Consider the following 14,761-nt stretch of genomic DNA (forward strand, 5'->3'; position numbering starts at 1 on the left):
ATACTCAGGCTCTGTACATCAATATTCTTATACTAATGATGTAAGTGCTTCTCTACGATGATCTGTTTAGAAACATTAAGCTCTCCTGATTCTTGCATCATACTTAGCACCATGCAGATCCTATTTTTATAGGGTGGGAGTTAGGGAGGTAATCCGTGCCCAGATGTCCCTAACCATCAGTCCATCTCCAGCTCTCCAATGGTCCAGCAAGCTTCGATTCCTACATCAAAAACAAAGAAGAAAGTAAAGAAAATATTGATAATTTAGAAGACAGAGTTGGGCGCAGTGGCTCATGACTGTAATCCCAGCACCGTGGGATGCCAAGGCAGATGGATCACCTGAGGTCAGGAATTAGAGACCAGACTGGCCAGCATGGTGAAAACCTGTCTCTACTAAAAACACAAAAATCATCTGGGTGTGGTGGCACGCACCTGTAATCCCAGCTACTTGGGAGGTTGAGGCAGGAGAATGACTTGAGCCTTGGAGGTAGAAGTTACAATGAGCTGAGATCGCACCAGTGCACTCCAGCCTGGGTGACAGAGCAAGACTCCATCTTGAAAAAAAAAAAAAAGAAGACAGAAAAAATGATATATAAATATAAGATCTAACAGTTTTAATGAACCATATATATGTGTGTGTGTGTGTATCACTAATTTACTCAAATGTATAAAACGGGGGAAAGTATAAAGTCTAAAAGGAAAAGGACATAAGAATAGATGCAAAGATAATGAAAGACAATATATAAATAACTTTGGAAGACTGGATGTAGTAGATGATTTTTTGTTTGTTTGTTTTTTGTTTTTCATTTTTTGAGGCAAGGTCTTGGTCTGTCACCCAGGCTGAAATGCAAGTGGCATGATCCCTGCTCACTGTAGCCTTGACCTCCCAGGGTTAAAATGATCCTTCCACTTCAACCTCCAGAGTAGCTGGGACCACAAGCACACACCACCACATCCAGCTAATTTTATTTATTTATTTATCTATTTTACAGTAGTAAAGAGGTCTTTCTATGTTCCCCAGGCTAATCTTGAACCCCTGGGCCCAAGCAGTCCCCCCCCCCACCTTGGTATCCCAAAGGGCTGGAATTATAGGCCTGACCGTAGATGATTTTTAAGAATATATAAAAATTTTAAGAAAATATAAATAATCATAACTAGACCCATAATCAATAAATTTAAACACTTTCATAATCATGGAAACATTTAAAGTTATCAGAGATGCTCTTTCATATCCTGAAACAAAACAAAACACCACACACATACATAATTACATACAGAAATTGAACAAGACAACTTCAAAAAAACCTCCATACTTTACTATTCACTCTTTAAAAGAAAGCAACCCTTACATGGTTTTCAAATACCAATTTTGCCATTTACTAGAGGTCTTATTTTGGGGCCTCTACTTTGAATTTGGAAACACCTGTCTGATGAGCTAGAATTTCTGGCTATTCTTTCTTATTCATAATTTCGCATATTGCAGTCAATAAGCATTGATTTTTTAAAAAAGTCTTTCTTTAGACAGTACGTTTTCCCTTTGGACCGTTCTTCTTCTAAAACCTCAGAGGAAAATTATCCAATTCTCTCTTTGTCATTATGAAAATAAAGAAATTGTCCCTTTTCACTTTACCTGCTGAACTTTTATTAAAACTCAGCTAGATTTCATCTTGTCGCATAAAGAAATAAGATATTCCAACCTTTTCCTTGAGGAAAATAGAAGACTCTTTGTAAATCTGGAGAACAAGGAATATAATGGAAAAATAATATGGATAGATAGACAATCATTTTAAGCAATTATAAGCTGTGAGTGACATTAATTATAAGCCCATTAAAGATTACAGTAATTTAAAGTCACATGATGAATCTATGATATTTTACACTGTTTTTGTGGCAAATGTACATATGTTCCAGCACAAATATTTCAGAGTACAAAGGCTGAACTTCCACGAAAATGTTGATATTGCTGAAGTTTATCCTTAGTATTTTCTCTAATTCCTTTTCTGTGCTCTTTTCCCAGAGTTACCTTTCTCTTTACATAACTTCTTTGACCACTCAGTGCCCTCTGAGAATACTGGAAATAATGTGTAAGAATTACTCTAATAATTATGCTCTCTATCTGAAGCCTTTTTAGGTGAAAGAGATCCATTGGTTGGCTCAAATTCTGGTTGGCTCAAATACAGAAGGGTGGATTTGATGTAAGGATATGGAGATGTCACTGAACAAAGTATATGCAGGTAGCCTTTATACAAATTACAGCTGAAACCTGATAAGCTGTCAAATACCAAGGCAGAGAGTCTTCCCATGTCTCTCTCACCTTTTTTAGAACCTCTACTCTTTACATCTGCTCCACTCTCCTTACGTGAATTGGCTTCTTTTCCTTAGTTATCTAAATGTACTAGATGTGTGGAAATCTTAGAGCCAACATAGCCTTTCACCTTAAGCACCTTCCAATACTAAGTACAGTTAAGATATATCTAATTTCTGTTTTGAGAAACATACTATCATTTCCTTGATTAGGCAATGGATTGCCAGGTTTTGGATTAAACGTGCATTACTGGGCCAATCAGCTATGTCCAGGATATGACGTTCTGTAGTTATGTTACACTGTCCCTCTCAGGAATTTTGGTAAGTAAAGGGACATCTATAATATTACAGAGACATACAGAAGCACTAGGAATGTGACTGGCAAAGAAATCAGGTGGTTTTAAGAAGAAAACTGTTTTTAAAACCCTTAAATCACACATGTTATTTTTGTATAAAGTCAGTGTCTATCCTAAGAAAATATTCATAATATCTTTAGAATTTTGCCTGATATCCTCATACTTTTAAGCCAGGTTTATATATTTTCTGAACTCATTTTTTGTTATTCATTGAAGTCATCCATTAACATTTATTAAATTCAATTGCTGACAATCCTTTTTGCTTGGCCACCAATCCTACTTATGTTCTGTTTTTACTTTCTGTTTGACTTCTGACCCTTAAATTTGTTATATCAGTATAATTATAGTTGGCAAGCAGGCTGATTTCAGTGTCTCTGGCTGAACCTTAAGTACTCTCTAAGAATATACTCTTCTTGAAGGTGCCTTAAGCAGAGTAACTAGCATTAGTTCAGTCCTGCAATCACATTCCAGAACTCATTACCTGGCAAGAATTTTTGACCCTTTCAAGGTTTTATGTGGAAGCTGCCTTGTGGAATGTTCCAGTTTTATTCTAAGAAGAGTTAATAGGGGCTTTTTACTCACAGAAACATGTGGTTTTGTAACTTTATTGATGATGTCTAAAAAGTAGGAAGTATTGTTTTCAGATTTATTTTCTGACACATATAAATGAAAACCAAATCAGCATTTAGACAGGTAGGAAGAAAATGGCACTATTAAAATGAAAAATCTGGGTCAGGAAAATCATCTAGTTGGAAGGTCATCTTAAGTAGAATGACATCTTTACAGGCTAATGACATCACTTACTTGCACACATAAATTCTTTGTGTTCATATTTTTGACATTTTATCTTGACTAGCTTTGAGACCTATGTGAAACTCTAGTTTGAAATGCAGAGAAATCACTCACTTCAAGAATGCTTTCAGGCTTCTTTATAAATTTATCATTAGTCTTTCTATCCAAGGAGGGGTTACGAATAAATCTGGGTCTCTTAATGGCAATATTCAAGCACTGATCTTCTTTCTCTCCTGCCTAAGATCTATGCTCTGACACAGGGTATTGTGTCTAATCCTTATCCCGGCACAGTGAGCAGTTATTCAGTTTGTACAGCAGCCTGAATGAATCACTTAATCAGCTTTCAAAGTCAGAGTTATGAACAGAATAGCTTAAGGAAGCTTCAGTCTTCAGCCATCCTTGCATAAAATTACTTAAACTGGATTCAAAGGGCAAAATTTCAGTTTTGATGTGAGCAATGGAGATGTATCTTAACGTGGCCCCCCATTACAGCTGCACAAGGAGCTTTGTTAAAATGGATTGGATATGATTAGTAACACTCTGGTATGTTGGGGTTGGTTGTGAGGCATACCGAGAGTAATTTATTACAAATAAAAGTTAAAATAGTAAAGTTTGAGAAATACGTATTTTTAATAGAGTGGATTAAAGGCTTACATTTTACTTGCATTTTCTTTAGCATCTAGATAAGCTCTCTTGACTAAAAGAGAATTGTAGGTTAGAATTTAATGGGCCATAAATTAAGTGTGGCCTTGTGTACCTTTCTCTCTCATATTAAATTATACATCTATTTATGTGTCTTAGGGAAGGGGTAAAATTCTTGGAATAGATGATCCTCTACTGAAATGCCAAGTTTCTAAAAACACATCTACTATCTTCTCATATCGCAGTAACTCACCTATTCTCCATTTAAAAGGCTATTAAGAACAAATCAACAACAACAATAGCAACTGATATGATTTGGAGCTGTAGTCCTACAGACATCTCTTGTCAAATTGTAATCCCCAGTGTTGGAGGTGGGGTTTGGTGGAAGGTGACTGAATTATGGGAGCTGATTTCCCCTTCAGTGCTACTGTCATGATAGTGACTGGGTTAGCATAAGATTTGTTTGTTTAAAAGTGTGTAGCACCTCTCCCTCTATTTCTTCCTCTTCCCTTTCTGCCATGATTGAAAGTTTCCTGAGGCCTCCCTAGAAGCTACTATGCTTCCTGAAAAGCCTGTAGAACTGTGAGCCAATTAAATGTCTTTTCATTTTAAATTGCTCAGATTCATGTATTTATTTTTAGCAGTGCAAGAATGAACTAATACAGAAAATTGATACCAAGGAGAAGGGTATTGCTAAAAGATTAAAAAAAATGTGGAAGCAGCTTTGGGACTGGGTAATGGGCAGAGGTTGGAACAGTTTGGAGAACTTAGAAGACGGGAAGACAAGGGGAAGTATGAAACTTCCTAAAGACTTGTTGAATGGTTGTCATCAAAATGCTGATAATAATATGGACACTGAAGGTTGAGGAGGTCTCAGATGGAAATGAGGAACTTATTGGGAACTGAAGTAAGGGCACTCTTGCTATGCTTTAGCAAAGAGACTGTCAGCATTGTGCACCTGTTCTAGGGATATGTGGAACTTTGCATTTGAGAGAGATGATTTAAGGTACCTGGCAGAAGAAATTTGTAAGTTAAGTGTTCAAGATGTGACCCGGATGTTTCTAAAAGCCCAAGCTCGTATGCACGAACACAGAAATTATCTGACACTGAAACATTTAAAAGGGATGCAGAGTGTAAAAGTTTGGAAATTTGCACCCTCACCATGTCATAGAAAAGAAAAATCCATTTTCAGAGACGGAATTCAAGCAGGCTGTAGAAGTTTGCGTAAGCAAAGAGAAGTCAATTGCTAATAACCGGATAATGAGAAATAGGCCTAAGAGGCACTTCAGAGACCTCTTCAACGGCCCCTCCCATCATAGGCCTAAGGCCTAGAAGGGAAAAATGGTTTCATAGGCCAAGCCCAGGGCCCCACTGTCCTGCACAGCCTGGGACACTGCTCCCTGTATTCCAGCCACTTCAGCTCCAACTATGGCTAAAAGGGCCACTGCTTCAGAGGGTAAAAGCCATAAACCTCGGCAACTTCCATATGGTATCAAGTCTACTGGTACACAGCTGCAAGAGTTGAGGCTTAGGAGCCTCTGCCTAGATTTCAGAGGATGCATGAAAACACCTGGATGTCCAGGCAGAAGCCTGCTGCAGGACTGGAACCCTCATGGAGAACTCTTGCTAGGCAGTGAGAAGGGAAAATGTGGGGTAGCAGCCCCCATATAGAGTTCTCACTGGGGTACTACCTAATGGAGCTGTGAGAAGAGGTTCATCATCCTCCAGAAACCAGAATGATAGAGCCACTGACCGCTTGCACCATGTGCCTGAAAGGGATGCAGGCACTCAGCACCATCAGCTGTGGGGGCCAAACCCTGTAAAATCACAGGGGTGAAGCTACTCAAGACCTCGGGAGCCAACCCCTTGCATCAGTGTATCCTGTATGTGAGACAGGGAATCAAAGGATATTATTTGGAGCTTTAAGATTTAATGACTTCCCTGATGGGTTTTGAGCATGCATGGGGCCTATAGCCACTTCCTTTTAGCTGATCTCCTCATTTTGGAATGGGAGTATTTTCTCAATGGCTATAGCTCCATTGTATATTGGAAGTAACTTACTTGTTTTTGATTTTACAGGCTCATAGCTGGAAGGGATTAGCCTTGTCCCAGGTGAGAGTTTGTATTTTGGACTTTTGAGTTAATGTTAGAATGAGTTAAAACTTTGGGGGGCAGTTGGGAGGACATGATTGTGTGTTGCAATGTGAGAAGGCCATGAGATATTTTTTTTTGGCGGGGGGCAAGGGTAGAATAATATGATTTGGGATCTGTGTCCCATCCCAAATCTCATGTTGAATTGTAATCCCTAGTTGCAGGTGGGGCCTGGCGGGAGGTTATTGGATCATGAGGGAGGATGTTCCCCCTCAGTGCTGCTTTTGTTACAAGGAGTGAGTGTTTGCAAGATCTGGTTTTTAAAAGTGTATAGCGTCTCACCCTTATCTCTCTTCCTCCTGCTCTAGCCATGTAAGACACACTTGCTCCCCCTTTGCCTTCTGCCGGGGTTGAAAGTTTCCTGATGCCTCCCCAGAAGCCACTATGCTTCCTGCACAGCCTGCAGAAACATGAGCCAATTAAACCTCTTTTCTTTATAAATTGCCCAGTCTCAGATATTTCTTTGTAGCAGGGTGAGAATGGACTAATACAGCAACAAAATGCTTCAAGCCCCTATGAAAACTTAAAAACTCATGTAAATCAGTAAAGACAATAAATCTACTATTCAATCATTTACTTTCTCCTGAGTTGCTGTGAAGATGCTATAATCTCTTCATAGAAAGATAAGTGAGAGAGTAAGTACATTAATTAACATGACAAATTGAGAATTTCATTTTGTTTTACACCCTTATCTACTGTTTTCTAAGTTACTACTATTCTACCTTGATGTCATTTATAAATTATATGTTTAAGATTGTTTCTAAAAGTGATTAATTACCATGTTCTCATTCAAAATCCAGTACTATTATATTATTGATATGTCCAGTTTCTTTCTGTTACACTGGTGAATTGAAAGTAGGTATTATTGTTTTACAGGTTTATAACTTATAAATGCACCTTTATCTTTAAATAAAACTGAATATTATTGCATAAGGTGAATAAAATTTTAAAATATGATCAAAACTGATCAAAATAGGTCTACAGCCATGATAGCTACCTCAAATTTAGGTGATTCTAAAATTCTTTCGAATAATGAATATTAGTGACCCCCACTTTTCCTCTCCTGACTTGAGTACAAGCACTATTTTATAATTACATAAATGAAAATTCAATGTTTTTTTTCTTTATTTTTTAAAAAAAAGAATGGTTAGAAAATACAACTTTAAAAGAGCAACCAAACAAGAACTTATTAAACCTTAACAATTTCACGTTAAACTTAATATAGTATCTTGGCACAGAGAATGTAAAGAATGACAGGTTTTATTTAAATTTAGGTGCTTTTCTTTTTTTTCTCACAAAGGTCACAGTCATATAAATAATACATCTTAAGTCTGATTAAAAACAGCATCAGAGAATATTCCCAAGAAACTTAAAGAGATTCGCCAAACTGAGTAATTGCATTATTGTCCACAGATGTCTCTTGCAAATTCAGAAAAACCTCCTAGATTTTTACAGGCTTTAGCTGTGCTGATAAGTGTGATTATATTACAGTCCTTTAAGATCCAGTTCTCATAAAAATTTTTGGATGATATAAACATAAGTGATTAGAAAGTTTTGGCAACCTTTCCTTAAAGCCTTCCAGGAAGGGAACTCACACTTTTCATAAATAACAATATTTAATACTGATGTTTTACAATGAATGTAAACTCTTAAATGGTAGGTTAATTTTCTTCCTTACATGATCAAAGGAGATGGAGAACAGCTGGTTACATTTTGGTTACCAGGCAAATCATAACTCATGATCTAGGAATTCCAAGTTTCTCAATATTTCACATTATTTTCAGGCACCTTTCAAGCACCTTCAGATATTTGGAGAAATTACCTATTTTTTTTTTTTTTTAAGATGGAGTCTCACTCTGTCACCCAGGCTGGAGTGCAGTGGCATGATCTCAGCTCACTGCAACCTCTTCCTCCCGGGTTCAAGTGATTCTCTTGCCTCAGCCTCCTGAGTAGCTGGGATTACAGGCATGCGCCACCACGCCCAGCTAATTTTTGTATTTTTAGTAGAGACGGGGTTTCACCATATTGGTCAGGCTGGTCTCGAACTCCTGACCTTGTGATCTGCCTGCCTCGGCCTCCCAAAGTGCTGGGATTACAGGCAAAATTAACTAATTTTTAATTGCTTAAAATACTCACTAAAGTACAATATGTGCTAGTATTTTTTACAAGACATTATTTCTAATTGAGAACAAATATCTAAAACTTAAAAACTTAAAGAACTTATTAGGAATGATCATATTAGGTACAATGATCAGATTTTCCAAACTTTGTTGGCTTTGGTGGATGTATATTTAAAAATCATGGGGATCTAACAGTTGGTAGCTAATTCCAGGCTTCAAATACACATGCATACACACAAACACACATACACACACACAGAGAAAGAGAGAGAGAGAGAGAAAGAACTGACACAAAAGATTTATAGAAATATATTTACCTGTGCTATGTGATATTTTTATTGCATTTTGTTAAAAATGCTTTTTATAACCCACTAAATTAATTTTACACCACATCAATGGGTGCAATCTGCATTCATTAAACAAAAAAACGAACAAAAATCCCCAAAATAATCCTGAGCTGGAAAGGGAGAGAGATAGTTGTGTGCATGAATATTTATAAAATAATATTATAGGTCCTAAGAAATATACAAAGTACAAGGAGGAGCAGATGGACATATTTATATTTAGGGTGGAAATGTCAGGAAATGTCAAGAAGATTTGCCAAAAAAGATGACTTGTACTGAGTCTTATTATATAAATAAGAATCAATAATGGTGGGTAATATGGTTTGGCTTTGTGTCCACACCCAAATCTCATCTCAAGTTGTGATTCCCATAGTTCCCATATATCCAGGGAGAAAAACGTGTGGGAGATGATTGGATCATGGTGGTGGTTTCGCCCATGCTGTTCGCCCAGGCTTCAATACCTACTGGTTATGTGCCTTTACAGAAGTTACTTCTCCTTTCTGTGCCACAGTTTTCTCATGTATACATAGGGATGATAATACTATTTACAGAGTTGTGAAAATGAAATGAACTGATAATTTACAATTTTGTTTTAGATATAAAATCCACATTACGTATTAGTTGATCTTTATCTGATTATTATGTTTGAATTCTATGAAAGAATGTGAAAGATAGAGAATTATTGTTGGCTGACTTGTGATACCTGTGTAAACCAGGATTGGCAAACTATGGCCTGAGGGCCAAACCTGGCTGGCGGTTTGTTTTCTTGTGGTCTGTAAGCTAAGAATGTTTTAAATATATTTTGAAGTGTTGTAACAAATCAGGTGATGAAGAGAATATGCAATAGAAACTGTATATGGCCCACACAAAGCCTAAAATATTTACTATCTAGGCCTTTAAAAAAAAAGTTTCCTGACCCCTGTTATAGATGAATCTCTGTGTAACCAAAATGACAAGGTGATATGTGAAAATAATTATACAAATAAATACAAACAACTCCAAATCTCTCAAACTCCCAAATGTTTCCTTTTTCCTCTATCTTACAGGTGTAGTGGGCCACTGTGGTTTGATGCCTAGATTCCTATTCTACAATAATGATTTTATTACATAGCAGTGGGGAGAGTTGAATGCTGATAGATCATAGTTGGATACCTCTCCAGAAATTACCCTCAGCAATAGGGAGTAGCCTCACCCAAGGTGAATTTCCTCTGTAGAAGTAGTCAGAACACAATAAATGGTTTATGTAGGGGAACAAAATGTGACTCCCTTACTCCAGGAGGAAATTAAGGTAATCCAAGTTCCAGAGCTCCCTTTGAGAACTTTATTGCAGCTGTATCACACTTTAATCCCTTTCCCTACTCAGTCTGTTTCTTCACTTCCATAGGTGTTGTCCCTGAAAACATTTTTCTAAGAACTTCTTACCTGTGAATCTCATCGAAGAATTTGTTTCTTGGGTAACCCAAACTAAGACTGTGGGTATTAATGGTAGTTCAAGAAAAAAAAAAAAAAAAAAAATATATATATACATTTTTTTTTTTTTTTCAAGAGAGGAAATCTCACTCTGTCGCCCAGGCTATAGTGCAATGGAGTGATCTTGGCTCACTGCAACCTCTACCTCTTGGGTTCAAGCGATTCTTCTGCCTCATCCTCCTGAGTAGCTGGGACTACAGATGCGTGCAACCACTCCCAGCTAATTATTGTATTTTTAGTAGAGACAGAGTTTCACCGTATTGCTCAGGCTGGTCTCTAACTCCTGACCTCATGATCCACTCACCTCAGCCTCCCAAAGTGCTGGGATTACAGGCATGAGCCACCGTGCCAGGCCAAGAAAACAGATCCTAAATCAGAATCTTGAAGCTGGATTATGTGTCTCCCTACCAGCTGGCAATGAAGTTAACATCAATGACAGTATGTATGATACTGATAGTCCTTAGCTTGCTATAGTAGTATATACAACTGGTAAAATTTTATTTGTGTTGAACTTGGTGCAATACCTGTGTAAAGGAATTCACTAGTTCGTGCAACATCTCAGGTGTTTGAAAAAGTTGAGAAAATCAAGGCAATGTATGGACCCAAGAACATGGGTTTCTAACATCAAGGCTGATCCTCCTCTTACAGCTACTAAATGCTCAAGCAGACAATGAAAGAGATTAACACTGGGTTCCAGTACGGTGTCATTTTTTGAGGAGACCAACCAGTTATCTGGAGGTAAGTTATTTACCTTGGACATTTTCTATCTTGGAAAGCACCGCCCTTCATCGTAACTGGAATTCATATGTATTCTGAATATGAGTTTTCCTTTTGTCTTCAGACTCTCAGCCAGTACCATGAACTGACAGTTTACAGTGTTTTTAATCTACCAATGCATAACATCATATTGAATTTGAATTAGAGTGGAAACCCACTGCTAATGAGAGGAAAGTACAGCAATGTGCACTATTAGTAACACACCTCCCACAACCTGCTCACCTAATATAGAAACAGAATGGTCTTATGAAGATTTAGCTGAGAGGTCAGTTTGGAAAAGACTCCATCCAAGGATACCATACCATTCTCTGAGATTCAATGTATATTCCTAAAGACTATTATATGATATTGTATTCCAACAGGTAGAATACATAAGTCTGGAACTAAGGCTGAAAGTAGAAGTGACCTGCTTATGATTGCTTCTAGTGACTCCCTGGAAAATTGTGTTTTCCAAATCTACAACTCTGGGTTGTATCTGTATAGAGCCCCTGGTTCCCAGGGTGGAAACACTTCTACAAGGGAATATAGCAAGTATCTCACTAAATGATAAGTTCTTGCTGTTTCCCAGTCACTTTAGACTACTTGTGGTAGGAGAACAGCAAGCAAGAAAGTGAGTTATCATCCTGGCAGAAGTTTTCAATCCTGTTCATACTGTGTGCTGTTATGCCTCAAGAACAGGGCAAAACATGTATGGCATACAGGGATTACCAGAGTGCCTCTTTGTACTTTCTTGCCGAATTTGGATAATAAATGACAAGTGTACCAGCCACAGTTTTAAAATACTATGGTAACTGGTCTTAGGTTGCCTAATGGTGGTGGTGTGATTAGTAGAATTATTTCCCCCAAGAAGATTATATACCCTAATCCTTTTGACTATAAATATGATGAAATGCCACTATTTTGAATACGTTGCTTTACAGGGCAACATGAATTTATCATTTAATTAAGGTTAATGATTACTTGAATTTAAAATAGATTATTCTGGGCTATCGAAGCGGATCCACTGTAGTCACATAAATCCTGAAAAGTAGAAAAGAAGATAAATAATTGGGAAACCATATTGTACATCTGAATAAGCATGGGCCTACATTTGAACATAAGCCTTGCCAGTGACTAGCTCTGTAACTAGCAATATTTGGTTTTCTTTTTTGCCTTAATTTACTTAGAACAATGGCTTCCAATTGCATCTGTTGCTTCACAGAACATAATGTTGTTCTTTTTGTGGCTGTACAATATTCCATGGTGTATATGTACCACATTTTTGTTATCCAGTCCACCGTTGATGGGCACTTCAGTTGATTTCATGTCTCTGCTATTGTGAATAGTGCTTCAGTGAACATGTGAGTACTGGTGTCTTTTTGGTAGAACACTTTGCTTTCTTTAGGATATATACCAACTAATGGAATTGCTAGGTCAAATGGTTGTTGTTTGAGAAAGCTCCATACTGCTTTTCACACTGGCTGACCTAATGTACAACTCCACCAAGACTGTATAAGTGTATACATGTTCCCTTTTCTCTGCACCCTCAGCAGCATCTGTTTTTTTTTAAATTTTTGATAATAGGCATTCTGACTACTGTGAGATGGTATCACATTGTGGTTTTTCATTTGCATTTCTTTGATGATTAGTGATAATGAGCATTTTTTCATATGTTTCTTGGCCACTTGTATCTCTTATTTTGAAAGTGTCTATATTTGCAGCCCATTTTTTAATGGGGTTATTTGTTTTCTTGCTTGTTGAGTTGCTTAAGTTCTTTATAGATTCTGGGTACTTTTCATTCTGGAAGTGTCTGTGTACTCCCTTGATAATTTCTTTTGCTGTGAAGGAGCTCTTTAGTTTAATTAAGACCCACTTACCAATTTTTTTTTTTTTTCTTCAGATGGAGTCTTGCTCTATCGCCCAGGCTGGAGTGCAGTGGCATGATCTTGACTCACTGCAACCTCTGCCTCCCGGGTTCAAGTGATTCTTCTGCCTCAGCCTCCTAAGTAGCTGGGACTACAGGCACATACCATCATGCCTGGCTAATTTTTGTATTTTTATCACATTGGTCACTCTGGTCTTAAACTCCTGACCTCAGGTGATCCACCTGCCTCATCCTCCTGAAGGACTGGGGTTAAAGGTGTGAGCCACTGTGCCCGGCCCAATTTTTGTTTCTCTGGCAATTATTTTTAAGGACTGAAAGCAAGCCTTCCGAAAGCTGATAACCAGAGTGGTGTTTCCTAGGATTTCTTCTTGAATTCTTATAGTTCGAGGTCTTACATCTTTATTCCATGGAGAGTTAATTTTTGCATATAGTGAAAGGTAGGGGTACCAATTCACTCTTCTGAATATGGCTTGCCAACTGTCCCAGCACCATTTATTGAATAGGGAGTGCATTCCTCATTGCTTAGTTTTGTTAACTTTGTCAAATATCAGATGACTGTAGGTATGCAACTTTATTTCTGTGTTCTTTATTCTGTTGCATTGGCCTATGTGTCTCTTTCTGTATCAGTACCATACTGTTGTGGTTATAACAGCCTTTTAGTATAGCTTGAAATTGGGTAATGAGATGCCTTCAGCTTTTTTTTCTTTTTTGCTTAGGATTGCTTTGGCTATTTGAGCTATTTTTGGTTTTAAGCTATTTGTTTTTTTTCTAGTTCTGTGAAAAATGACACTGGAAGTTTGATAGAAATAGCATTGAATATATAGATTTCTTTGGGCCATATGGCCATTTTAACAATATTGATTTTTCAAATCCATGAGCATTGAATGTTTCTCCATTTGTTTGTGTCATCTCTGATTATTTTTAGCAGTGTTTTATAGCTCTTCTTGTAGAGATTGCTTATTTCCTTGGTTGAATGCATTTCTAGGTATCTTTTTTTGGTCTATTTTAAATGGAATTGAATTCTTAATTTTGCTTTCAACTTGAAAGTTATTGGTGTACAGACACACTACTGAGTTTTGTACATGTATTTTTTTATCCTGAAACTTAACTGAAGCTGTTGATCAGTTCCAGGAGTCTTTTGACAAAGTCTTTAGGGTTTCCTAAGTATAGAATCACATCATCTGAGAAGAGAACTAGTTTGACTTCCTTTTTTCCTATCTGGGTGGCTTTTCTTTTTCTTGCCTGGAAAATATTTTATTTCTCCTTCACTTATGAAGATTAATTTGGTTGAATATAAAGTGCTTGTTTGGAATCTCTTTTTTTTTTAAGAATACTGAAAATAGTTCTATTTGCTTGTAAGGTTTCTACTGAGAAGCCCACTGTTAGCCTGATGAGGTTCCCTTTGTACATGATCTGAGTTTTATTCTGTAGCTTTCTTTAAGGTTTTTTCTACAGAATTGACCTTGGATAGTCTGGTGAATATATGCCTTGGTGATGTTCATTTTGTATGGAGTAATGCAGGTGTTCTCTGGATTTCTTGTACCTAGATGTCTCCATCTCCAGCAACATCAGGGAAATTTTCTTAAACAATTTTCTCAAATATATTTTCCAGGTTCTTTGCTTTTTCTCCTTCTCTCTCTAGAATGCTAATAATTTGTAAAGTTGGTCACTTTACACAATCTCATATTTCTTGAAGAATTTTATCTGACTTGGTTAGTTTGGAAGAGAAAACTTCAAGCTCTGAAATTATTTATTCTGCCTGGTCCAGTCTACTGCTAAAGCTTTCAATTGTAATTTGAAGTTTCTTAAGAGAGTTTTTTAATCCCCAAAGCTCTGATTGATTTTTTTTTAAGCATGTTCATCTCTTTCTTCATTTCCTGGGTTAGTTCGAAAGTTTCTTTGTGTTGACTTTCAACCTTATCCTGAACCTCGTTGAACTTAT

Source organism: Rhinopithecus bieti, unplaced genomic scaffold, assembly GCF_001698545.2.
Source record: "Rhinopithecus bieti isolate Rb0 unplaced genomic scaffold, ASM169854v2 scaffold_1060, whole genome shotgun sequence".
Classification (NCBI taxonomy): Eukaryota; Metazoa; Chordata; class Mammalia; order Primates; family Cercopithecidae; genus Rhinopithecus; species Rhinopithecus bieti.